At 37.5% G+C, this 25000-nt stretch overlaps 1 long non-coding RNA gene across 1 annotated transcript in view; it reads right to left on the bottom strand.

Moving 5' to 3' along the window:
- Positions 1–10350: 10350 nt before the first annotated feature.
- Positions 10351–25000, bottom strand: part of LOC111937246 (uncharacterized) — a 41255-nt gene continuing 26605 nt past the window's right edge. The window contains exons 4-7 of the long non-coding RNA XR_002868517.2: positions 19820–19915; positions 18748–18877; positions 15712–16128; positions 10351–10672 (exon numbers count right to left, since the gene is read on the bottom strand). This is a non-coding gene — a long non-coding RNA (uncharacterized LOC111937246). The remainder of the gene's footprint in view (positions 10673–15711; positions 16129–18747; positions 18878–19819; positions 19916–25000) is intronic.

Genomic DNA, 25000 nt, shown 5'->3' with positions numbered 1-25000 from the left:
GAGCTACCGGCTGAGCTCTGACGGTTATGTGCTGGTGCTCGGCCAAATTAAATCACACCTGTCTTTGCACTAAACCTTCTTGCTCTACAGATCACCTTGCAGAGGAAACCTGTCATTTTCAGCACTTGCCTGTCTCCTAAATATTTGTGCCAACTGCTGTGCTTCCAGCTTCCTTCAAAGTCTCACAGGACCCCGTGACCCCATCTGGGTCATTGATGGCTCCTTATTTGTAATTGTGGATACAAAAACTGCAGTCTCATATACCAAAGGTTTAACCTTTTAAATCTGTATCAGTGACAGTAATATGTGGAACTTTTAACTGATCTCAAAACACTTGATGAAGAAGGTCATCTGGCATTTGTTCCATTTCGTCACAGACATTTGAAGGTCACTTAAAATTATAGTGGCAGAAGTGGAAAAAAATACACATTTCCTGAGTTCTCCATCTCTTAGGCATTCCCCATGAAAGGAAGATCTTTAATGTCTACCTGAAAAGTCACTCAGAGATGTGCAAAAAGAAAGCTGTATTTTAATAATGCCAGGGAAGACTAAAAGCTCTAATTATAAATGATGTTTCTTTCAGAACCACTGAGCTCTAAGGCTTGTTACTATACAGCCATTGAAAATATTTCAGGTTTATGAGCTAGAGCTGAGACTACTGGCTGTTCAGAATAACATTTAGTTTCCAGCTAAAATATTTTGCAGCCATGTAGGTAAAAATCTATGCAGAAACTTTATGTCTTCATACTTTGATGATACAAAAAGTCATTACAGATACTTTATGTCTTCAGTTAGATGCAGTCCAGAATGGCAATAGGTCCCTTAAGCATATAACATTAATGCAAATTGTACAGTCCTTTCTGGAAATGCATTCTGTGGCTTATAGCCAGATAACTGAAAATTTGTCATAGAATTCCAGTCAAAGGACTTGCCACCCAAATTCTCCTTTTCTTCCCCATAATAATCATCTCCCCCAGCCATGACCATGTTATCTCCAGTGTATTGCTAATCCTCAGAAACAAGGTTCCTGAATTGAGCAAATGGGGTGAGACTGAGAGAGTGAAGAAGCCCATGAATAAGAAATGGGGACTCTGAACCATCTGTTGTTAAAAGAGAAGACAGATAAGTTCAGATTTATGCAGGATAATTTTAAGTCCCATCTCTAAATTGTGCTTGATGGTTCATATTGTTAAGAACAGACTTGTCCTCTTGTATGCAGTTAACGTCCCTAATTTATTTTGGGGATTACAGTTTCGGAATTGCTAAGCGACTCACAGTCAGCAGATGATGGAAATTGCATCAGTCCACGCTGTCCTCAAAACAGTAAAGTAACTGCTCCATTTTCTCACACCATTACAAAAGATCTGAAACATTATGACTTTAGCTTGAGGAGCTCTCAAATTACTGGAAAAAGATTTCATAATTTTTCCAGTAATGCTGAGCATTATTTTACCACTCGTATTACACACATAGTGGTGTATCTCAGTTTCTCTCTCCTAAACCATAAGAAATCTTAGAAAATATGAATGCATAAATATAAAATAATATAGTCTGTTCTTGGTTCTCTTTCCAGGTAATAGCGTTACTGACTGCATATTTTATTCTTTGACTTCTTTTTTTCATTACTTCAAAATTATGAAGTAATGCATCTTTGTCTCCATTTGTGATTTTTGAAAAAATGTTAACCTCTGGTCATTTTCCTGTATCATTTACAGTGTTTTCTGAAGACACGTTGGAATGACTACAGACACACATAATTTAGAAATACTTCAGGGATGCTCTCTGTACACAGAATAGAGTCCTTTGTATTGCTCAGATATTTTTTCCAACAGGGCAGCCAGATAAAGACAAGGTAGAAATGGCAGCTCCAAATTGCTCAAAAGAGATGTTCCCCTGCATTAAAGAAAACTACTGTCAGTCTCTGAAGATTTCCAATGCCACCAGAAGGATGACAAAGAGGCTTGTAAGAAAAAGAGATGCATTGCTATGCTAGCTTATCAGCACTAATGTATAAGTTGTTTTACAGGATGAAAACCAGAAAAGATTTCTGCTCCCGTTTCATTCTCCTACAAACCAAGTGGTAATATTTGCATGAGACTTCCTGCCAAAAGCTAGAATTTCTGAAACAGGAACCTTACAAACAATCCTAAAGTCAGTTAATCTCGACTATACAGGAATATATAAACTGTGCACATATGCATATGTGCATGTGTCTGTGTATGTGCTCTGTGATTAAGATAGTTTAAAATTGCCAAGGAAATTCTATTCACTAAACTAGAATTGACAAAATGCATGCAACATTTGTGAGTGCCAAGTAAGACTAATTACAATACTCAGCTGGTTTCCAGCAAATGAATGCTCTTAACCGTTTGTTTTTCAGCTGCCAGATGGAGTGGAATAGTCTGTGCCATGCATCCAGGGACAAGAAAAATACCTAAAAATTCAGATTTATGGTTGATTGGTTTTGACAAGTAGATTTTGCACCTCCTAACCATGTACATTTGTAATTCCAAATTTTAACTAAAGAAGCAACTATTTATTTCCTCAACTCTCTCCTAAGGTAAGGCTGCATGGTATAACTTTCTAAAAGAACGCACCAAATCAGGTATTTTTACTGATTGAATTCTAGATCGTACTATCTTGTATTTACCTGGTGGTATCGAAGAGTAAGAGCATTGCCTTAACCCCACAGCTGTTGGCTTTTACTGATACCAGGGCAGTGCAGTTTAAATAAAGTAAAAATGAGGGATTTGAGGACTGCTCGCTGTTTGGGGAGGGCTCGCGGTGCTACCGACTGTGCTTTGATCAGAAAATAGCAGGACCCAAAAGAGTTTATAAAAGACCATTTTGAAATGAGTGTTCTTAAGTTTGGAAGGAAGCATGGGGTTTAAATGAGCCCAGCTGGCAGCGCTGCTGAAGTGCCTCTCGCGTCTGGCTGGCATCGGGGAGCCGGGCTGTGATCCCCTGTCGCAGCTGGACAGCATCTCTGTTTGCTGGGGGAGTCAGCACCCCATGAGGAGTGAAGTGCAAATGAAGTTACTGCAGCCCGACCCTTTTCCTTCTGTAATTAGGGCAATCAGAGGGGAACAATACATTCGAAGCTGCAACTGCTGCTCCAGCCACATCCAGCTGATAGTTTGACACCTCCATGAAAGCAGCATGTTGCATGACATTTCTAGATTAATAAGCAACCCAGGAAACTCTCCAGAACAAATTGTGTGTGTCTGTGTGTATGTATCTACTCTTTATTTGCTTTTAAATAATTCTCCACGTAATTCAAATCCCTGATGTTTCAAATCCCTTTCCCCTCACTCCATGTATCAGCAGGAGCTTGTTATGTAAGAGAAGTAAAAAAATAAATAAATCTGTTTTTCACTGCTGGAGACTGAGATGTATACAAAATTTTACTATTATGTCCTTATTGCTTGATAAGGACATCTGCAAAATTTATGCAATCCACAAACATGAAAGATTTCATCCATCACTGATTTTACTGTGGTAGGAAACTATAAGCCCAGTGATAATAAATCAAAGAATTAAATGAATAATAATTATTCTGATACAGGTAGAGGCACAGACCATCCTAATTTCTTTGCATTATAGAACCAACTATCTCTGAGCTATTCAGAGAAATGAAACCCATGATGTTGAGAATTCCTGAACAGATGGGAGATCTCTAAGCATTCAATGTTACAAGCACGATTTAAGGGCAAGGGTTAGTTTGCTTTGTATTTAAAGTGCAGCTGCAAGACCTGTCAAAAGAATTCTTAGATGTATTTTGTATTTTTCTATGATATCCAGTGATATTCAGATGACTGATGCCATTTCTCCTAGTGAAATCTGAACTCTTTTCGATTAAATGTGAATTGGTGTATACACATTTAATAAAGACTACCTGAAAGTCTATCTCAAAACCACCACCAATCAAAAAAAGGTTGCTGAGGATTTTCTTCTCCTTTCATAAGTGAATAAATGGTTTATGATGTCTTCCTTCATCAATTTTTTGGTACAATAATTATTACCTTTACCTATGGGCTCTGAACATCCTATACCTAAAGTTTTCCTTTTGTTTCTCCCTAGCCCCATTCTGCTTGAGCACAAAACAGTCCATGTCAAGGTTGACTTAAATTTGTTTCTTTGTGCCATCTGGTGGAGATTATTTGTAAATGCACAATTGCTTTGAAGTGTTTCCTCCAGGTTGCATTGCCAGGATTTTCTTTTCTTTCTCTCTTTTTCCCCCCCTCCCCCTCCCACAAAACAGTAATGGCTCTGGAACAACTTTAGCTAATGTGAACGTTTATGTATGCACCACTTAAACAGAATGCTACATTTTTTATTTCATTTAAAAATAGAGAAATACAAAAGTTAAATTTGCACCTTGAAGAAACAATTTTAAAGCAGGGTGAAAAAATTGTTCTGTAGTTTGCAGACAGCTCTGTATTTTGAGAACTGCCCCATTTATTTCACAAGATTTTTCTGTAATACTAGTCCAGGGAAACCAACTTATGTTATGTTTATGTTAAATCAAAAATAGATAAGGCTTTCAGGAAAACTTCGCAGAAGTCATGAAAATGCTACAGTTTCTCCTTTGTAAAAACAAAGCTAACTGTATTTCTTAGTTGTTTCATAAACTTTCATGTAGAAAAATGCAGAACTAATGAAATTAATAATATATTGAAAATTAAGTTTATGTAGCTTACTGAAATATTTTACATAACGTCAGTAATTGAGAAAAAAATATTCTTCAAGTTAGACTTTTCCATTTGCTGCCGTATTTACATTTATATAAATATGATTTTCTCCTCTTAAACTGACCACATAGTATATGTCCATCTCTATTTCTCCCCACAAAACTACAATTTCATTACTTTTATTGGCATAAGTTATTTTTACTGGTCATAATGTTATGAAACTTAGTTTCTAATAAGAAACCAGAAAGTGTCAAAATTACTTCCTTACACACACATACAATCCTTCAGGATTTAAAATTTTCCTAAGGAATTTTTCCCTTGTTCACTTGGGTAACAATCTCAAGTAATATGGATATAGAAATTCAAATTTATCTTGTAAGTAAAGTAATGCCAAATCAATTTACATTATGATACTTCCAATTTTAAAATGAAAGAGTGATGAGAGACTTTAGAATGCAGTTCTCATTGAATTTAATTATTTTGCAATTAAGTTTATAATTTTCAACTCAAGTTAAATGAAAACACCTCTGTATAAGCTTGCTATGTATTAAATCCTGATTTATTTCTACATGTTCTGATCCTTTGTGAGAAAAAGTTGCATTTAGTTAAGAATTTACTTGGGCTTTCACAGCTTAGATAACTATTATACTTAAAGTCTCTCATTTCTGGGCATTCACGTCTGCTTAACAATTCACCAATAATTATGTTGCCAACTGTGTCTAATTTAGCTTTTGTGCCTAATTTCTAGGATTAAATTAAAAACAGATGGCCCCTGAGTGGTAAAATGAGCATAAATTAGTCTTATGCATTGAAATTAACATGACAAAATATTAAAATGAAACCAAAGTACATTTTAGGTGATGCCTTGCCTTTTATAAGTTAGCATGATGGTGAGCATAATTGAACAATCTTGCACTATGGATATGGAGCTTTAAAAATCCATCTGTCCAGAGAGTCACTTTCTAGAATGTGGGGTACTTTTCCATAGAAATACACAAAAAGATATTCTTTATTGCATATGCCAATAAATCAGACAGGAAGAATATTAAGATGAGCCATTTCCTCAAGTTTACGGTTCAATTTAGGGGCATGGGGTCCCTTAAGGATGCAAAGCAATTTAAGCATTCTTCTTTCTGTGCCCTTTATGTTCTCACACTCATCTCCCTCAGCTCAACATACAGTCAGCAAAGAGCTCCCTAGCTCAGCATGCAAGAACAATCAAAACTTGAGAATTTAAATTAAAGAAAAACTGATTTAATTATCATTATCTTCCTAGAAATTCTCTTTGAGAGGAAGGGAATATCTTCCTTAGATTTTCCTCCTAAGATTTTGGCATAAGAGAGAGAGATCTCCTTACTCTACATGTACTTGTTATGAACAAGAGCTGGGACTCACACAGACAGGAAGAGTTGCTTTTATGAGCGAGTGGGATTTCTGTAAACATGGAGAGATGAAAACCTTCTACTCATTTAAGATACATTAAAGGCATAATCTTGCCCAAGAGAGACACATGAATTAATTAATTTATAAGACGGCTTGGAAAGCGGACTTAAAGGATTAGGCAATATCAAACTTCTGTCATTGTGGTGTAACAGGTGGATGGCCCATCAATATTTCTTTTTTCTAAGGAACATCAAACACCTTCAAGTGTCTCTGTTTTAGCTCCAGTCTTTGAAATGGTTGATATCTTCCATCTCCTTCCATCCTCCATTCATCGTGCTTCTCATCACTTGATACAGTAGCCACCAAACCATTCTCAAGACAGCTGTGCTTCCAAGCACAAATTAAATTATGCACACAAATGAAGACAGTGAAATTGGAGCTGATTTACTGCTTTCTTCAAGGCTTTTGTTCAAAGAACTTCTGCTGACAGTGGGGACAATAAACTACCATTAGGCCACTGGAATTGTGACAGCATTAACATTCTGACCCAGGTTCTGTTCATCCTCCTGCCTGACTCACGCCGAAAAAAAATGCTTTCCTAACAAAAAGGTATTCTTTTTCTTAATGCATGAAAATCAAATGGTATTGTGAGCTCCTCACTGATACATCAGTGCCTATCAAAGCCTATGTCACAGCAAACCAAATCAAGAGGCAAAAGCCAAATCACTGTTTTACCCTCAATTACCCCAGAGTTTTATGCCAGTCCACACACAACCACCCCACTCACTAGGCTGCAACCTCCCTCGGGTGTCCTGCAGAGGAATGGGAGCCAGACCTCAGCCTTCTGAAACCAGATCCCACTCCACCAAGGGGAAGCTTGAATTTACCAAAAAAAAAATTAAGGTATGCAAGAAATTGGGGAGACTGGGAAACCTCCACAAATACTGATTTGTCTCTACAATCAATAAATTTGCCTGTCCTAGAAATAATGCTTTTAAAGCAAAGCATGAATCACACATGGGTTCTGAACACATTTTGTGTACCTGTAATACATTTGAACTTACTATCATATTTAACAAAACAGGATGCAGCACTGCATATATCTCCCTATTATCATGCTTGTTTTACAGCTGTAGCTAAAGCTTACTACTGAAAATTTAGGTTTCTGGCATCTTTTAGTAATCATAACACTTGAATTGTACCCTGTCAGGCCTGAAGGGATCTTTATAATTAACTTCACTGATGAAGAGAAATCACATTAATTAAAAAAAAAAAAAAAAAGAAGAGCAAAAAAAAAAACCCTAAACCATCATCTAATTGCAAAACCCTTCCTAAATTAAGGATAAATCTATTGAAGCAAATTCAAACAAACAAGTTCTTCCTTCTGGTGAGCCTGTCTTTAACATACACGTTTTTTTTTTCTATGGTTTCTGTGAACATTTTACCTGATGGGATATTTTGGGGGAGGGGAGGAGAGTTTCTTTGATCGTTTTTCAATTTTTCTGCATCTTTGGTTTTCCTACATCTACCATATAATATGCTGTGGTCTTATGATCACAAGTTTGAGGCAGGTATGTCTCTTGAGCTGGCTCAAAAACTCCTATGACTTGTGATGTAGTGTTAGAGATGAAATCTCCTCGAAGAAGACTTCACTCTTCTTATGAGTTAATATTACCAGGAAGTATTAGCAGGACCTAATCCCTCCAGCTAGATTGAAAACAGCAGAAAAAATGCTATTACCTCCTCAGTAAACCAAGAATCAAGGAGCAAAAGGAAAGAGAAGAAAGCATTATGGTGTTTTTCAGATCACACAAGCCCTTCCCTTAGATAAGAAATTCCAGGGTTTTCAAGAAAGTTGAACCAAGCGTGGAGTACCAACATCATCTGGAGTCAGCACCTTTATGCAGACCTCGGAAATTCTGTCTTCTAAAAGCTTTCAAGGACTAGAGGAATTTTTTTTTTTTTTTAGAGGCATCAGAATGGCATTATAAAGGTGCTAAAAGTAAATGCAAATCAGTAACGAAATAGGAAAAAAAGATCTCCAAAATTTAGGGTAAGGACCCACAAAGTGTGTTGTTTACCTCCAGTGAACTGTAGCATTTAATGCACTCTTAAGACACATTGAAAAATATTTAGAGCAGTTTAAGCAAATGAGCCAATGTGATTGCACAGAGAAAAAATAACACTGCCAATTCAGTGTATTTTTCCTTGAAAGTTATTCAATTTTCTAAGACAATGATGATTTTTTTATTATTATTTAATTCTGCTGAGATTAGGTCTAAGAAGCAGTTATGAGAACCATGTTTTATTTGCTATAATATCACTGGCACAGTAGAGTCTGCCAAAGGACAGACAACAACAGGAAGTTTTCAACAAGCTGGTAGTTTAATCATGAAGGAAATTTCTTGCACCATCTAGTTTAAGGCAAATTATTTGGGTACTAAGTGGCTGTGGACAAGCTGTTCTAGCCCACTGGGGACATAATCCCCAAATCCTAAACATCTAGCCTGAGCAGGACTGAGACAGCAGCCTTGCTCAAGCAGGCAGTAATAGGAGGGGGTGACAGGGTTGAACCCCACAGCAGGGCACTGTCAGGACCAGAGGACTCACTGACATCAGACAGCAGGAGCGTCTGTGTCTTAGAAGGAAAAACAGGAAAAACACAAGAACTTCCCAGGAAAGTTCTTGAGCAGCCATCCCTGAATGTCTTTAATAGATGTGAGGATGTGACATTTAGGGACATCATTTGGTGGTGGACTTGGTAGTGCTGGATTGATGGTTGGATTTGATGATCTTAGAGGTCTTTTCCAACCGAAGTGATTCTGTGATCCTAAGAGGCTGAGTGAGGAGTCACATGTTAGCTGGCTGTGCTTCAGTTGATTGGGGACAGACTGTATTTTTCAGAGGCCTCATCTGGAAGCCCTTCCTGGTCAAACAGAAGCTAGGACAGAGGGATACCGACCCTGATAAATTCCTCAGCTTCAAGTGGTCTTTAACTACGTGTCTTTCAAAGTATTTTTTTATTTCCCATGTACCTCGATTAATTTTGGAAAGCAAATTCTCTACAAGATGGAGCTCCCAAACCTCTCAAAATCAGATATTTCTAGGAGAGAAAAAACGGGTCATAGGTCTTCTCCTTGGCTGAAGAACTGTGCTGCAGGCTGTCAGCATCCTTCCCAGCACCAGAAATGTTTCATTCCCATCTGAAAAACCTCACCACCACAGAAGGAGTGGTGATGTCTCTCCCCCATTCTGCCCTGCCTGCCCACACAAACACAGCTTGCTTTTTGGCATTTCTCAGCTACCCACAGAAGAAGTGACAGATTTGAACTCCATCTGTGAGACAGACCCAGACCTCAAGCCTTAGCCTATTGGTATGAGATGACAGGCCTCATTGCTGCAGCATGAGAGAGAAATCCTGCTCAGCTCTCTCAGGAAATAGAGTGCACAAGTTCAGCTGAGGTTGGGTTCATGTCTGCAGCAGTAGCCCTGTCTCAGGTGCTCATGGTCTGGAGAGACAGAGAATTTCACACAAACCCCTGGATTTCATGCCTGCACTCCTTCTCATCTTACAATTTTAGCTTGACAACCTAAAGTGTGTGGCTTCTGAGGCTACCCATGCATTTTTTGTAAAGTATATGCCTATATATCTTCATTTATATGCAATTTATAGACATATAAACAAGTTGGTACACAGTTTCCAAACCCTCAATCTCTCACTAAAAAAAACCCAAAAAAACCAAAAAAAACCAAAACCAACAAATCAAACCAGCCCCCCTCTCATCCTGGGCACTTAGATTTCCAATTCTAAATCTGACAGCAAAACAGATGGTGGAAAAATTCCATTCCCACGAATTTCCTGAAAACAGGACATTGGTTTATTTGACAAGCTGAGGGAAAAACTAACGACCCAGCTCTTCACAGAGTATCAGCAAACAAGAGCAGTAACGTAAGTCTCAACCACTAAGAACATTTTATCCGGGCTTTGTATCCTATTAGGTGCAGAGAATTCATCTAAAAGTCAGGTAGACCCCAGGACATAAGTGCTGCTATTTCCTCTGCTAACAGAGCAGCACATTGGGAATTGCTCTGCAGAGATGCATGGCAAGCCCTGCCCACTTTGCAGGAATTCTTTGTCCTGCCTGGGTTTTGGATCACATGGCAGAGCTCAACTTGACCCTAATTAACAGATGTTGCACTGAAGAGCTTATTGCCAAGGGACTGTGGATGGTTCTATATGTGAAGACATAAGTGAATTCACTCTTCATCAGGAAAAGAAGAATTAGTAAAGCCTTTATTGACAACATAAATGACATGGAGCAATTCAGAAGAAATGAATGTTTGAAAGCCTGAACCATGTAGGGAGAGTTCCAGTGAAAACTCTATGTATCAATATTTTATTCTGAAAATGTGTGAACAGTAACAGAATCTTAATTCATGAATCTTCATAAATATTAGATTATTCTAAATGCATTCATCATGCAATTCACCTATCATTTGTGCACAGCTTAAAGGTGAAGAGCTTCTCAAGATCCTCTTCATTTTCCAGGATTAGACTTTGATGTTATTCTGACTTCTCTGACTCATTCTTCTTTTTCCTGACAGAGAAAACAACCATTGCAGAATAATGAATTTGAAAAATTCATCCTTTGATGAACAATCAGAAAAAGGTTCACACATTAATAAATGCACAAATATGCAGATAAGAGTGCCTTTCACTTTAATTTTGCTTGATGAAACGGTAGGTTTAATCAGAAAATTTAGTATTTTCTGTAATTTGCCAGAACACCTAATATGCATTCTTTTCACTCTTTCATGGGGATACCCAAATAAGAGATCTTTGCTAAAAAGCAGGGATAGAATTGTATTTTTTTTCCCCAGAAATTATACAGAAAAGCTTTATCAGCTGTTTTGAAATAAAATGTTTTTTACTATAAAGGGCAAGGCTTAAGTACTTTTCTCTGTGAAAATAAGACTTATTTTGGCACACAGAAGTTGTCTACATTTGTTTAAAATCATGGGTAAATTTTCTTTTACCTCTGGATATCAGAACATTTATGGAAAGTTTTCTACTTCAGAGCTGTTTTTTTCAATTACCATGAAGTCTGTGGAAAGAAAAAGGCATTTCTGGGACATAATCACAAGTCCAACGAATCACTTTTCTGTCTGTTTCTTTCCATTGTCTCTGAAGGCTGGCTAGTGTGAATGTGATATGCTCTACAATAAGAACTGTAGAGCAGTACAGCTGGAAATAAGCTTTCATGGAAATCTGGAAGTCTTGTGAAACCATCAGCAAAGAAAATGGTTCCTGCCTGTGACACTACAAGAGCTCGGGATCTACACCATCTACATCTTGAGTGGATTATCCTGAGAGCTTAGACTGTGTATTTAAGTTGAACTGCATAATGGTATCTCTGTATGATTGAAGGGAAAGGGGAGAAGCATGACCTTCTAAAAATAAATGTGCTCCAGATGGAGAGAAGGACAGAGCAGGAGCTGCAGCTGACCTAGCATCTGTCACTGCATCTGGGGCTCTCTTTAAAATCCTGTTCTCATGAGTTTCTCCTCTTTGAAAATCTCTTGAAGAAGAGCTCACAGGATAAGGCTGTTTCAGAAAGGAGACACAGTCTGTGCAGAGGCATTCCATGACACGCATGATGGAACAGCTGCTTTCGTGAGATTTAGGCAAGGACTGACTGGATCAGAGGGTTGGACTCTGAACCTGAACAGTAAAGGCAGCTCAGATGGCTTCCCAGGGGTGCTTTATCTACTGAGTGGTGGGACAAGCTGGGTCACAGGAGTGGGAAAGACTTATACATAAAAAAAGTTCTCTTGCCATGCTTGCTCATCCCTCCTTCCTTCATCTGTCACACTGCAAACTTGTGGAGGTAGAGGAGGGATATATTGTTTCTTTCAAGTACCAGTTCACTGAGTACAAATGAATCAGATGAGAACTGTGTGAGGTGCCTTATAAATAGATAGTAGAGTCTGAAATAGCTCATCTGAGAAAGTACACAGAGATATACCACCAAAACACTCATGGGTGAATGAGAAATACAATCTGCTTGACACCTTAAAAATGGTACGTTTGGTGTGTGCTCTCTAATGCTTGCAAAAAGCCATTCTGTGGGGCCACCCATGGAAAAAAAATAAAAAAAGTGAGAGTGAGCTTGTATATAAGAGTGCCTTTCTAACATCTGAACAAGGCATTCAATACCTACACATAAATATTACACTTCTCAAGACTCACCCACACTGAAAGAGAAATGTTGCCAAGTTGCTTCTGGTATAAAATGGGTTGAACGCAATAGATGTAAGAAAGAAGCAGATAATTCAATAGAGTAGCTGTGGGTTACATAGAAATTTCCTTTCAATGTCATCTCCCCCAATAAAAATGCAAATATAAAACTCATTTAGTTACATGAGCACTTAATAAATCTTAGTAAGAGCAAAACAAAAGTGTTAGCTTGTTCTTCCAGTACATTATGGTCACATCTGGTTCCTTCACTAATGTTCTTTTAGGAGTCACTTGCTTCTACTATTTGAAAAGGTCACAATTCATATGCCAAATGGGTCTGTACTGCTACAAGTCCAGTTTCAAATAGATGAATAGCTTAGTGACCTCTGGTTGCCGTTGTCTTTATAATACATGGCTTGTTAGAACATTTTCTTTTAGAGGTACAGTTAAATTAGTATCAAAATCAGCAACACCATGAGGCAGAGCAGTTCATCTCACCTAGCTTTAGTCAGCTAAGTCAGCTGTCAGGTCAATAGGATACAATGATCTGTATGAACAACAGATTTTAAATTCTCTTTTTCTGCCCTTACTTCCTATGCTCTAATTTATGGCAGATCATATATGCATACAAATATATATATAAATGTTCATATTTACATTTATATGTGTATTTAAAGGATGGGTCAAGATAAAGTGCTTCATTCCTCTTTGGCTATACTGCTACGTTTTGCTTTCATTTTTTGAGACTGGATAATGTTCTCCTTCAATCAGCTTTAATTATACCAGCTGTCAATTATCTTTCTATTAACCTGAAGACAAGATCACTCTGCTCTTAACTTCCAGAAACTTACATGAAGAGTGAACAGAATTAACATTTCCACAGTTTCTAATTCTTGAAGAGCACCTTGATTTTCAAAGTGAATTTAAAGATATGCCAGCAGGCTGAGCATCAGGGATACAGAGGAAGAACTGAAATATTTGATTACTAGAACTGACAATTCACAATGATTTACCTTTAAATCTTATTTGTCCAGCTATTAAAAAGTAATGTTAGTGTTAGAAAATGTTAATATTATAAAAAATCTCAGTGGTAATAGTCATGGCCAGTAGCTGAACAAGTTTGCTTTTGCTAACTCACAGCAAACTAACAGAAGGACTTGCTGCAGCAGATGTTAGCTGTGTTGTAATTTTGCTAATAACCCAGTACCACTATCTTCCCTTAGAGCACTGCTACCACCATGGGGTCAAATTATTATTAATTTATTTTTTTAAATATATTTGTATTAGCAAAGGTTGTCACCATGAACCAGCGAGGCGCATCTGACCTGAAGGATGGGAGAAAATGCAGCCTCTCCTGGATAAGTGCACACAGATGGGAGCTTTAAAGATGTTTGTACAAGTGCTGTATTTGTATCCACTGAAGAGTGAGACACTAAGCCTGGGAGAAATCAGAGAACACATCTTCACAAGCATAATATATAGGAATGTTTTTCAGGGTACGGGAGGTTGTGTGTACTTATACACAGACATACATACAGACAGGTATGCTGAGGACAGAGAAGGTATAAAGCCAGGGAGAATACATTATAATTAATATATATTGCTGGAGGAAAACATGGGAAGTTCATCTTGCCCAAAGTGTGCAAGTTGCTGCACTCAAATGTCACATGGCAGTGAAGGTACTCAGGAAAGATTTATGAATGGATGTTATAGTCAAAAAAAGTGGTCTCCTGCTTTCCTATTTTACTCAATTATGTTTTTTCTTACAAAAAAAGAGAATGATTGCTGTATGCTGTCTAGTTATTGGCACTGAGATGTGTAAAACATACAGCAGGAGCCCTGAACTGCAAGAAGAGCCAGGAAAAACAAATGCCAGTGACCACATTCAGTAAGTATAAACAACATCATTACTTGGCAGAAGGATGTAAACAGCAAAAATAGTCACTGCTTTAAGTAGAAACTGTCATCCTTTATAAAAAATAGAATAGCAAATAACCAGACTGGTCTGAAAAATTTGATTTTTAAATTCATTTCATTTAGCATCTATCATTAAAAATACTACCTAGAGCAGAAAAATTGTCTAAATAATATATATAGACAATAAGTACATTTTTGAGGAAACAGTGATGACTTTAACAATTTATTTGAATCTATTGAATCTATTTTCGAGTCCTGAACTTTTGGGGACTAATATCTTGAAGGTGATGGCTCTTCATGCCACAATGCTTGGTAAGATTTCAACAGGTACCATTCCTTGGAAGTTGACTTCTCAGAAACAAAATTTCATTCTGAAGTGACACTAGAGAGCTGGTATTTTGCTGCAGATGTATCTTCCTCTGTAATTAATATCTATTATATATATTTTGAGTTCCTCTGGGAAATACATGTTTGAAATGGGAATTTTAGCAGAATATTATTTGTTTCACCACAGATCCCCTGTTTTTGGGAGTTTTATACATAGACCAGAATGTTTTCCAGATAGTACAAATAAATATGTAAAAAGCCAATACTATTTATTGTGGTGATTTTGCTTTGTCTTCAATTAAATTTTCAGGTTATTTTCAGTTTAGTGGTTAGATGGTAAAGGGTCATATCCTACAACTTTGTTCACTGATTCTTTAAAATGAATGATTTTTTCAATTAAATATACTTTTTGGAAACCTTCATTTTTCGCCAACAACCCTAGACATAGTAAAATCAAATGTCATTACAATAACTGGTTATTACTAAATGAGAAGTTTAGTTAAAGTATTGAGAAAGTATGTGATTTTTTTAACAATGTCAAAGCAATTTCTTTATCAAACAGAAGGAAATGGAATCACTGCTCTGAAGATGTTTAAAGAAACAACACGTTGGATTTGAATTACTTTTTTTAAGTATGAAATTTTAAAAATACTTATTTTAAGAGCCAGCAACAACAAAAGTATTGTCTTAGTGGTGAACTGAAGTACCCCAGGAATCAAGCATTGGAAACTACCAGTATCCAGCCTCTCCCCCATGTAAATCACTGAGAATACAAGGGACAAGTTCAGCACTGCAAAACCCACTTGCACACCCAGAATTAATCATACCAACATCTCTTCATGAATATCAGCCTAAACACTCCAATTTCCATATACTTTAGTAAATCTCATTCCCCCTCATCCCACGGCGCAATCCTCATTTAACTAAACCTCCTCACTGGTGGTACCACTATGAAATAATTTATATCCCTATTAGAAGTTATTTACTTCCTTAATTCTCTCCCTGAGGCATTTTATCTAGGCATGCTTGTGTTTTCATTTTATCTCTGCCCAGGCTTTCTATTACTGTAGACTTGGGAATTCTTGACAACTGTGAGAGGTTACTTGCAATTAGCTTTCATAATGTAGCTAATTCTAACAATGAAGTAAAACTCACCTTCCTGGCCTTCACATGACTTTGAAGTAAAAATTTCTGATAAAATTCTTATTAATTTTAAAAATGCTTGCTGTAGTCTGTTTTTCTCAATGTGATCTTTTATGGTTTCTCCGATTTTTTTTCTCGTTTTTTTTTCCTTTAATTTGTTTCTTTTTCTCTTTTTGTCTTTTATTTTCTATAACAACTTCTTAAGAAGAAATAATGGAACACTGACTATCAAAAAACATGCAGAGAAAAAGTAGTTATGCAAAACTCAACAGGTTCTTCTGGTATCTTCATCACTCTGTTGGAGCAAATAAACAGTTCATTGGGACTGTGTTGGCAAGAAGAGGTAGTGAGAATCAGTAGGAGAAGAGCTGTGCTGAGAAATACTGATAATGAGAATTGGATGTCAAACTGCTGTGCATATGTCACCACCTGTAAATGGAAATACATATTACTTCTGCACCACATATGCATTTCTATTTACATACAGGAACAGAAATAGATATAGGTATAGGCATAAGCACAGACACAGATAGATTACATAGATACAGATATAAGTAAAGATAAGGAAATAATCCACATTTCAACTTTGGGGTTTACATCTGTGGTGATCACATTGTGCACATTCTTAAGTAAAACCTTTATATCTTGTGTCTGCTTGTGCCAGACAGTGTTACAAAACACTTGTAATCCGTAAAACATCTGCTCTTTATTATTTTAATGCACTTCTCTGTGGATTGAAGGAAAGCTAATATGCATGTTATTGTGATTAGTCCACTTTTATTTTGATTTATTGCCTCGGTTTTGGCTACAAACTCCAGGATGTGAAGCAAAGCTTAATAAATGGCACTGATCAAGAAAGTCATTACAGAAGTACCTTTGAACCAAACCAGTTTACAAATGTGCACAAGTGTTCCCTAGGAGTACTGAAGTCCACGAAGCACAGGTTAGTGGTACCCAATTCAGATATTATTGTATTATATTGATTTCATGGTCATTGCTCTATTTCTTGGTTATAGACACTGTGCTGTATCAAGAGGATATTGTGGAGCTCTTATACCAGAATTTCTCTGGTTTTTAGGAAACCTTTTCACCATAGCAGGCATATGACAGGCTAGACAAATATAAGAATGTGCCCTAGGAGGTTTGAAAAGTCCCTTGGTGTGATCCACAAAGCACTACCACCTCCACGAAATAGAAAGTCAGGTCCTACCCCTGCAAAACAGAGCTGCTGATGTTTCAAACTCTAAGGTATTTTCCAACTTTTCATCTGACACAAGTCCAAAAAACTGACAAACACTGAGCACTTCTTTATACCAGCAATGAATGTTTCTTGATTGGAGACATGAATCAAACGCATGGAAAATACTATATAGTTCTTTGTTATCCTGTTTGCCGAGGCAGAAGCTTGCTTTGAGTGCTTTTCAAAACAGTACTAGAGGTACAATAACTGATGCAAAGATTGCCTTGGTGCTTAAAAGAGTGAAAAACCTGCCATCTGTCAAAATAAGCACTGACAGTTTCAATATCTCTATGAAGGAAAAAATCTAGTGCAAAATCAAGCACGTGGACAGAGTAACCAGCCAATCTTTAACATGAGCATATAAAATTTTTTTCTTCCTTTGCTTTAGCTATCCCCTTAGTGTCAGTCAATCCCTTTTAAAATATCTAGGCATAGAATAAGCTCATAGAATAAGCTCAAACAAATAGCATGAAATATACTGTTAATCACCTATGAATCTCTGAGTGTTAAGATTTATATAAATATTAACATAAATATATGAGATTTAAAATGCTCACAGAAAAGAAATATTTTATTGATGTTAGTTATTTTTCTATGCCTCTCAGTCACTCTATATGATTTATTTTCAATGAAACAATGAGGTGTCAGGACCTCCAAATAGCCTCAATTTGATTTTTTTTTCCTAGCTCAGCAAAGAATTTGAATTTGCTTTCAGTCCCCATGATATCAAGCTAAAAATACTAACATTTATCCACTATTTGTGCTTGCCTCTGCACATCCTAAGGCTGTACCTGTATTAAAAAATAGGCCAGAGGGAGCAGGTCTGTACAGAACAACAATTGGAGCAGGGGGCTGATGGCCATGTAAAATGCACTTCAAAGGGTTTCACCACAGATCACCCCACAGGCTGGGTACTTTTTAGCAGCTGGAGCTCTCTAGGTGAGTCCCTGGGATCAATTTTCCAGCTTGCTTTCATTCAAAGGAATTTCAGTGAGCCTGCTTCAAGACAGCTTTGCCATGTGTACAGCAGAGTGGTATGTGAGGCTTTCAAAAGTGCCCTCCTGATCCAAACTCAGATGCTCATTTAAATGCACCTACTGAATTTAGCTGAGCGCTCATGCAGCAGTGGAAAATGTGGGAAACAGGCATTTGAGGAGGCAATGTGTCATACAATGGGGAGGGGTGTTTATGGTACGTATTTATCAAAAATAGATAAAGCAAAATTTTTAAAGTTTGTTTTTTGGCTTATTTTAATCACCACTAGAAAATCCTCATGTTTTTTACTTTTGTTTCCCAATTCCCTCTGAATCGTGGATGGCCTGGTAATTTAATTAAATTTAATCTCATAAATTACTTTAGCCTGCTGTTTTGTAAATCAGTATTATCCCTATGTGTTTTGAAAATCATATTGCTTTGACCTACTGTGCCTTCCAGCAGTCCAATTGAGACTGTTTTAACTGTCTTGTTAAAGTACTCCTTTTTCTATCAGTTCTCATAAGCAGAAGGACAAATTAGCTATGGACCTCTTTTCCACAAAGCAGTTTTGCCATTCACCACAAATTTCATTGCACTTTGAGGTCTCCTTGTGAACTGTTTAATCTGCTTTCTGTTTCACTGGTCAGCTCTTTGCTTTTTTCTTTTCCTCTCTCTTCATTCATCAGATATGCTTCTCTTCTGGAACGTTTTTCCATCGCTGTGGTTTCCCAGCTGTCTGGGTAAGCATGCTTTTACCTTCCTCTGGCCCTGATTTTCTGTATTTCATCTCCTTGTAAGTGCTAAGAGAAAGGCAGTGTTAGACTGGAGCTTACCAAGACTGGATGTGCTCTCCATTAATGACTTTCTGTGGTAGCTTATCCAGTGCTAATGTCTTCACCTTTTGTCAGGGTCCCAGACCTTTTCATCCATTTCTAGGGTCTGTGGAGTCCAAATCACCCACTCCTTGGGAAGAGAACATAATTAATATCTTAGAATTCTTATTTGGAAAAGGGGATTTTTTGACCTGCCAATAGAATTTCTTCCATCTCATTTTTATGACTACGTGTAATTCTTAATATAGTTAAAGCTTTCATCCTTTTTCTGTTTTTCACTTTTCATCTTTTAATCTTTTTACATTTTTTTCACTCTTTAGGGGTGAATAAGAAAAATAGAAATTGTGTCTGAACAAACATGAACCCAGTAATTTATTAAAATTCAGTGCATATTTTTTTTCTCTGAAAACCTGAAACCAGAAAGCATCCACTATCATTCTCTTCCTGATCAATTTAATTCCTGAAAGAGATTCTCAACACAGGCCAACATGTTTTATAAAGCAGCATCTGTTATTCCCCTTTTTCAAGACTACTTTGATTGTTCCCAATTGCTGATAAACACAAATAAACAATTATTTATTTATCTATTGGTTTTTGGGCAGCTGGAAAATGCATTATGGTATTCAGGTAACTGACAAAACACAGGAGAAATAACTTCCTCCTGAAGTTTATTTAAGGTAATATTAGATTCTTTTGTGCTGTTTCAGCACATGGTAAAATTTTGTTGCCTTATGACAAAGCAAAGTTCTTTATAATGAGCCAAACTCAGTCTTAATGGCTTTTCATATTAGAATATGCATATGTTTGGAAAATTTGCAATGTAACTGCAAGTTACTAAGGAATGTGATAAATTGGTTAGTGATAGTGTGGCTTGTATTCAACCTTAAGCAAAGGAATTAAGATTTAATTTGCTTGGATGTCTTATAATTTCTGAACTTGAGTGCATGTCCTTGTTTCTAGTTTTCACTCTGTTATGTAACATGGTTTATAAAATCAGCACACTTTGTAGATTCAGTGAATGTGTTATATGTTTAATTTTTAATATATACAAGATCTGCATTTTAAAACTTACTAAGTTCATCATTTTCCAGGAGATGTCACACTTCTGTATCCATGGTACAGTTTGTATGAACTTAACCGCAGAGTTAATAAGAATTCTTTTAAAATTCTGTACCAAATGGAGAAACAAATAAGAATAAAGTACAGGTCTTCCACACAGGAAAATACAAAGGTGTAAACATAACAGAACTGGGAAGGAAAAGGTTAATCATTTAGAAGTAAATAGATGTATCCAAATAGAAACCAGAGAAACAGTCTATGTGCTCCATTATACAGGATAAGATAGGCCATCAAACATATAATGCAATATCTAATATTTGTCCAGTGGAAAAGACCTTTTAGATATGCAAGAGATGCAAATTATAGGTTATTTACAGTAGAAATGTCAATGCTAAATTCCTTAGCCATGAATAACAGACAATAAACTCTTTCTGAATTTCATTGGGCAGTCTGTCATAGAAAAATTGTTCATAGCTTTTTCTTTCCACATCAGTAGCAGCTAACTTTAGCTTCATAAACCTCAAAATGTCATTGCTATATATGTTATTCTGAACTTCTCTTTGGGTTGGAATGAACTGTTATGGTTCAGATTATGCAATATCTATCTAACATCTATCTATCTATCTATCTATCTATCTATCTATCTATCTATCTATCTATCTATCTATCTATCTAATCTATCTATCTTTAGTATTATTTTTTCTTGAAGTGAAGCATGCAGTTTGAATACCTGCACTTCTTCAAGCAAACCAGTAAAATGACCATGGGTAGTACAGGATTATGTAAGAATCAGGATGACCCAAAAAGAAACCTTCACCAGGAAGCCCTTAATGTAAAGGCAGAGGTCAGAATAGTCACCTACTATTATGTCTCGAGATTCAGGAATCCTTTTATGAGGGTAGGCTCAGATCATTAATCTGTGCTCTTCTTATTTTTTCTACCCATAATAAATACATGCCTCAATCCAGCATCCAGTTTGGAATTCAATATTTGACTTAGCATGAAGCTATTCCTGGAAACTTGAAGCTCTGTGCCTGTAGTTACCGTGGTCATTTGCTGCTCTGTCATACATGTTGTGCCTGACATTCATTTACCCTCCTTTTCCTACTCCACACTGAGCACTTGGATATCATTTGGATCCCATTCACTCTCTCCAAAGCAAAGTACATCTGGCAGCTTTCTGTGTCTACAAAATGTCCACTCATGAAAAAAAAAACATATCCAATCCAGACAAGAGGCAGATCCTCAGAAGCTACTGTTCTTTTCTGGAAATACTACTGCATAAGTGCATAGCTGCTCAGGGATTTCAGCACCAAGACAGCCACTTACAGATCCCGAGTAATGTTGCATTTTATTTTGAGCAAGGTTGACTCTCAAAGTGGATTTGAGGACAAATCATGCACTGATGAACTTGAAATTAGATTTTGGATATATCAAGATTTATTCAACTTTAAGAAGGACAGATTAATGTCTTCATATACTTAATGCAAGACTATAATGAATGCAGAGGGCTTTGCAGTGAAAGTACAGCAGACAATAGACAAAAACTGCCCAAAGGGAATCAGACAGACAGACAGAAGAAAAAAATTATCACCATGACAAGGATAAAACTATAGAACAATTGGCTCAAATGACCTGGAAAGGTCCCTTCAAAACTGTTTGATTATGGTCTGATTCTATGAAACAGTGTTCCTGTAGCTGGTTTAGAGTAATATTTTAATTCTACAACTGCTTCAGTGAAACTTGTGATGTATCTAAGAAATAAAATTATATCTATTAAATATGGTAGGAGAAAATGTGTAGCCCTACTCATTTGTCAACAGCAGTGTTTCCTTCTGTACAAAGAATCACCCACCATGCTCCATTTTTATAAATGCAGGTGAAAGCTCCATCCTCAGCAGCCTCATTCTGAACTGCACATAGGTTAGTGTCTCAGCAAAACAGATACGGCATTTTCTAACTTTTATTTATAAGTTCACAACCACTTTAATAGAAAAAAGTGACAGCATCTTATTATGCAGTGTTCCTCAGCACAGATATTATCTAGACACGTGTTTTATGAAAAGGTTTGCAAGTACAAACCCTATTCACTGTGAATAATCATGCATCAAGGTTTTAACTGCAAAGCGGTTGTAAAATATTTTTCCTTTTTACTCCATGCCAGCACACTTTTGATGCTGACACAGACTAGTTATCAAAAGTTCCACATGAGACAATCTTTCATCTGCTGCAAGAACAGTACAGAAGAATAAAACAGAAATTCAAGACAGCCAGGGGATTGGGTTTTTTTGCATTTTGAGATGTTATGATGTAGTGAGCATCATGGCTTTTGATGGCCACACTGTATCAGAAGCAAAATGTACCTTTAATCTTCCTGGACAAGTACTATGCAGCAGCTGGTAAGGGTGCTTTGTCCCAGGTGACATCACTTCCTTACTTTAGGCTGAAATCTGGAAAAACGTAGAGCTACTGTGGAAGATTCATTTAGAACTTTCTCAAGATACACACCATTTCACTTCATTAGGTGGTCTAACTAGCTAAAAATTCTTTGATTGAAAAATCTTAATATTTTTAGTCTTCTTTGTGATTAAAAACTCAGTTCCACAAACACAGAAAAGATCAGAGGAATAATGACAGTAACCTAATCAGAGAAAGGGACATCCTGCCTTGATAACTTCCAGGGCTCTCACAAGTGAGAAATTAGTCCCATGGATTTCAGGGGACAAACTAATGGCAGAAAAAGGAGGGGTGAACGGTTCTGGAGAGGAACAAGTACAGAGAAATAGAGGCATGTGGGAATAAAAGATTACCACCAATCACACTGTCAGTCTGGCCATACTGTGCATCTGTTTAACAGCTGGTCTTGCTATTAAATGCCTATTCTAATTATTTCTCTGGCCATGGAGCATCGCCATTCTGCGTGAATGTGTGAGCATGGAGGTCTAAGTACCAGCAGCTGGAAATCAGACCCTGGATCATGCTGGCCGTGGAGCCAGCAGCTAAAGACAGGAGTGCACATTGTATGTGAATGTTAGTGCACAGTCATTAGTAAGCATCAAACATAACACTCTGGTGAGTACTATAGGTGATTTCGGAACCATATATTGGTACAGCCATCAGCCAGGGCTGGGCACTGGAGAGGACAAAGTGGTTTGCAGGAGGGACTACAAGGTCCACACCAGCAACTGGAGAGCTAGGGTGTCTGGGAGTCAACTACTCTAAGGTCACAATTCTTGGGCCTAATATTAGACATATTTACATGTGAGTCTCTCTGTGCAAGGTATTTGGGCATCCAGGGGATCCCAGGGACTGAGCTATTGATAGACTGGACATCTAAGTACACTTAATGGAGGTATCCAGGATACATCTGTAGGCTTGAGCTCCAGCAACTGAGCGAGGCAAGGTGCCACAGGAGCTCATGTGCCCAGATACCTGCAGCTGGGGAGACTCAGATCCAGCGGCAGCAATGGGGTGCAGTGTGTGCCTAAATCCAGCTGCTAGAGTGACCCACAGCATTTGTGAGTGTGTATAATTCATAACAAGCAATCTACATTTATATTATTTTTTTCTCACTATCAGGCCTTCATCCAAGTCAGTCAGAGAGAGGAACTGGGTGAGTTTGCATGACTGTGAGTATTTTCCTGTGTTAATGTGGGGCTGTGAGTATATGTACATGTGTACTCTGTCTATGTGCATGTACATGCATGCTGTTAAGACCTATTAAATTAATATATTAATTATATTTCATATAATTATGAAAATTATTAGAGATGCCTTTTCCCAGACTAAAGTGCAAAGAAGACCAAAATGCCAAAAAAGAAGGGCAAAGAAGACCAATATGCCAAACACAGGGGATCCCAAAACAAGGCTTAAATTTGCATTTTTTGTGTCTGTTGATCAATGTTATGGTCACCATCTTGATCCATCAGGAGCAGAGAAATCCCACAAAACAGCGAAGTTCCATGGATTATAAATGCTCAGGTTCAGGTAGAGCACCCAGGTGCCTCTCCTGGAAGCAGGGACTTTCCCATTAAGTGATGTAAAAGTGTGGATCACAGGATGCTTCAGGAGTCTCTGATGGTCCATGACATATCCCAAGATGCCACAGCTACCTCTCGTGCCAGAGTAGCTGAATCAATTATGGCCCATAGGGAGGGGTGAATACCTTCAGACCATGTATGAATGTCCCCAGTGGGTGGCTGGAGTCACTAACCAGCCCAGTCTCTCACAGGACTACTGGGAGCACTAGCTCAGCCTCACTGCCTGCTAAACCAGTGGACACAGAGCTTCAGCAACCTCACCTCTTTGAGCTACCAGATTTGGCAGCTCCAGAATTAGTAACGTCTTTCTTTCTATAGCTCATCCTGACAATATGGCTCTGCATGCTCACATCCTCCATACCCTGAGAAACTGGAAATATGCTTTAAGTGTTGCTAATAATGTATAAGTACCTGACAAAAGCTGTCAGTGTCTGCCATGGGGTAACTACCTCACATGCTATTTTGTGGCCCTTCATCTAATTGCAGTAATAATAGACTTCTGATTGCATTTGGAAGAGAGGAAAAAGAGGCAGGTAAAGAGAGGCAAGAGAAGAGATGAACAGTTGGCAAACTTTATGCTAGGCATGAAGAAGATGGGCAGGAAATAAATTAGGTGATAATACTGCATGACATCATATCACATTGCTTTTTAATGATTACTGACAAATCCCTGATTAGCATTGTCAGCTTTTATAGCAGTCAGGAGCAGCAATTCCCAAATCCTGTTGTATTTCCAGTGATAGATATACTGTTAATTTTCACTTAGTAAATGGTGTAAAATTCTGGAGCCTTTGCAATTCTATTTTTGATGCTAATACAGTCATAGGACAAGATGCAGTGTCAGTGCTGGTTTATTATAAAACCTGTTGTTAAAGGGCTAACAGAAAACTTGTCATGGGAAAGTTGAAAAACTCAAGGGTGGTATAAGCACTTATGGAAAGGAGTACCTGAAACACTCTGCAGAAGAAAATATTGACAATGGCTAGTTTTAAAACCCAGGATTAGCAGGAAAAGGTTTCAGCTTGAGAATGTAGTAGTTCAAAGCAGGACCAGCTGCTGGAACTTGTACCCCAGGTTCTGATGTGGTTATAACACACAGCATGAATTCCAAAGGCCAGGTTTCCTCTGTTGGATGTTGAGGTGTCTGGAAGCTA

This window comes from Cyanistes caeruleus, chromosome 4 (assembly GCF_971803275.1).
Source record: "Cyanistes caeruleus chromosome 4, bCyaCae1.hap1.1, whole genome shotgun sequence".
Taxonomy (NCBI): domain Eukaryota; kingdom Metazoa; phylum Chordata; class Aves; order Passeriformes; family Paridae; genus Cyanistes; species Cyanistes caeruleus.
The sequence above is the reverse complement of the archived record's forward strand: the minus strand, read 5'-3'. Positions and strand labels throughout refer to the sequence as shown.